Consider the following 3510-nt stretch of genomic DNA (forward strand, 5'->3'; position numbering starts at 1 on the left):
CAAGGCTTTTGTAAAATATTTATAATATTATATATATATATACATATATTATATATGTATATGCCTAATCTAAATCTAATCGTTAGTATCGTGAGAAGCAAATGTTGTTATTATTGTTTTTTTTTTAATCTTTTTTTTTCTGTTTTTTAAATGTATAAAACAAAAACCTATATATATATATATATATATATAAATAAATATATATATAAGTAGACACATATTTATATACATACATATATATATATATATATATATATGTATCTATACGATGAAATTTTCTTGAAAACTAGTTTCGGGCTAGACATTTTGTATATAGAGATAATGATGTTAGCCAAAACCGATAAGCAAAAATAAATGGTAAAATACAAAAAAAAAAAAAAAAATAAAATAAAAAAAATATATATACAAAAAAGAAAAATAAAACTAAAAATTTAGTTAACACAAATTATAAACAATTACAATTAATGAATGAACCGAAATCAATTAAAAAGAAAAATATGACAAAAGAAAAAAAAAAAAAACAAATCTTTGGAAAAAAAAACAAAAATAAATCAAGACTTTTTAGTAACAAATGGGAGAAAAAATTTTTCGAAATTCTATCAATCAGTTTAATAGAATTTAACTTGGTTAATTGAATCAAAAATTCTCTCTCTAGATCGATTAGAGGAAACGACGACGATCAACGATTTCTCTCTGTGTAATTCATCACTTTATTTGTTCTTAATTTTCTCGTAAAACATCATTAATTGATCACTTTGATCACTTTGATCAATGGTTAAGTACACTGACTAGTTTCTGGTTTGCCTTCACTTCATTTAATTGAATCTTTGTCGCACATAATGTCTGGGGCAATGGATTGCTAACTAATGTCAAATGATCTTTGGGCAACACTTGAAGAAATCGATTTCCGGTGCAACATCATCATGATCATCATCATCATCTGAATTATCATCACCTGTGCCATCAAGCAGATCAATGCAACTCAGGGGTTGAGAGAAGCTGGCCATTTGCCGCAGACAGTGTGACGACTTTTATAGCATCTCTCCTCTATCATCATCATCATCATCATCATCATCATGGACATCATGAACATCATCGTCTGTGTCCCTATCATGGTTGTGGTTTCGACCCTCAAGCTGCCAGTCATGTGGCTGAGATTCTAGTGTTGCCACTTCAAGTTTGGCTGTTAAGTGCACAGAGAGCTGATGCGATGCGATCGTATTAATTGAATTATAAGCCTAGATTATGCAAAGATTTCCTGCCTCCAGATGCAATACACTGACGTTGAACAAGATGGACAGATGTTGGGACAGATACACACACACACACAGAAAGAGGGTGAGAGAGAGGTAGAAAAAAGCAATTTGTGGTTTAAGAAAGATCATGATGATCATGCTCATTCAGAAATTGAATGAGAAGGCGGGTGGCGTGACTTGGCATTTGGACACAAGGACTGCACTTGTTTGTAATATATATATATATATATACATACATACATACATATCTGTTGATATAGAAATTGTGGTGATCGCATTGCAGGCAAAATAACAAAAATATCAACAAATCGTCATCATTAATAATGATCACTTCAGGCTACAGACTTGAAAACACAGTTGCTATCGGAGGTTGAGAGTTTTTTTTTTAGGTATGTGTTTTTTTTTTTTTTTTCTTGATTCCCTGCCTGGCTTCATTTGTCAAATTTCACCGCGCCTCCAGAGTAAAAGAAAGAGAAGGGGAAAGGGGAGAATGAGATCGTAAGATATCTGTTGAAGATCTTTCTGTCTTGTTGTTGTTGTTGTTGTTGTTGTTATTTGAGCAAACATTCAACACTTGAAGCGAGAGATTTTCATGGCAAGGTACAACAACTCAATTCTCAATTCTTCTTCCCCTCCTTCCCCATCTCGCACCTTACCACCCGTCCCCTATCTCTTTCTATCTCTGTGGCAACTCATACGCATACCCCGATACCCCTAAAAAAAAAAAAACCGAAATGAAATTATGAATGATGTGATACTTTTGCCATTGAGATGTTTTCACAGACGCAAGCGAGGTTCCAGGGCTCCAGTCTCCAGTCCCCAGTCCCCAGACCCCAGACCATATCTTATTTGCTATATCTACACATCTACCAAGTCAACTTGGTATGGCAACGGGAACGGGAACGGGTTCGTGCCGCTGCTGTTGCTGTTGCTAGTGATGTTGCTGGTGTTGTTGCTGATGTTGCTGTTGCTGATGTTGCTGCTGCTGCCGCTGCCGTGTTTGTGTTATTTCTGCTGGAAATGAGCGATCGCGTGCAATAATTTGTAGACGACTTTGGCTTGGACTCCAACTTGGTTATGGTTCTGGTTATGGTTATGGTTCTGCTTGTTGCCGTTGTCGTTGTCGTCGTCATCGTCATCATCGTCGTCGTCGATGCACATGCTGCACATCATTTTTCAAAATCATTCAAACACTTGTTAAATATTTTCTTAACCGATTGATGATGATTGTGTGACTGAGAAGGAATACCAATATCAATACCAATCTCATTCCCATCCTGCTACAAAATTATTTGTGTTTATCAATAGATGTTGTTGTTGTTGGTGTTGCTTAAAGAGTAAAAGAGAAGGAGAGAAGGCATTGACTTATTACGATTTGGTCTTTTCATGTCCATATTTCAGGCGTTGAAATTAATTGATATCCGTGGTATGCGCCCTTTTGTCTGACAATAAAGCTATAGCTGGATAACCCTCCTCCACCTTTCACTCCCCTCCTCCCACTCTTCAAAAGCAATTCCAGGCGGCGGCGTTGGCCACTTTAAGACACCCAAACCCACACACACACACACACATTGATGATCGATTACAGAACGTGCCAGAAAAAAAAAGAATGATGAAAAAATCGGGGTCAAGTGTGAGAGGATATACCTCAATCCATGTAAATCTGTTTTCGATGATTGGGTATGCAAATTTATACATTGTAATTTCTGGCTATTGGGCCCATCATCGTACTCATCATCATTCTCATTCTCATCATTATCATCATCTTTATCATCCTTGTCCAGATCACCTATAACAAAAGACTGTTCATTCCTTTCAACACGTTGCCTGTATATACATATGTACATATATATATATATGTTTTTGTTCCTTTTCGTTGTTGAATGAAGACCAACCTCAGCGTTGATTTTGTGATGTGTGTATGATGTGTGTCTGACTCATGCCGCTTGGCATTTTAATTGATTTTCGGGGGAGCAAAATTCCTTGTGCCAAATCTGCGTCAGAAACCTCCTGACCCCCCATCTCTCTCTCTCTCTCAATCTCTCACCCTGTCACTCCACCTACCAGAATCTCTTGGGCACACGACGTCCTCGTTTTCGTTGTTGTTGTTGTTGTTGTTGCTGTTGTTGTGGTCCTTCTTCTACACTAAGCACGTACACACACGCAACGTTGTTCACCTAGACTAAAGTCAGGGATTGAACATTTATCATGCTGCATTGCTCTTTTGTGGACTTTCTGACTCTGAATCTGACTG

This window comes from Drosophila willistoni (genome assembly GCF_018902025.1).
Source record: "Drosophila willistoni isolate 14030-0811.24 chromosome XR unlocalized genomic scaffold, UCI_dwil_1.1 Seg8, whole genome shotgun sequence".
NCBI classification, from domain to species: domain Eukaryota; kingdom Metazoa; phylum Arthropoda; class Insecta; order Diptera; family Drosophilidae; genus Drosophila; species Drosophila willistoni.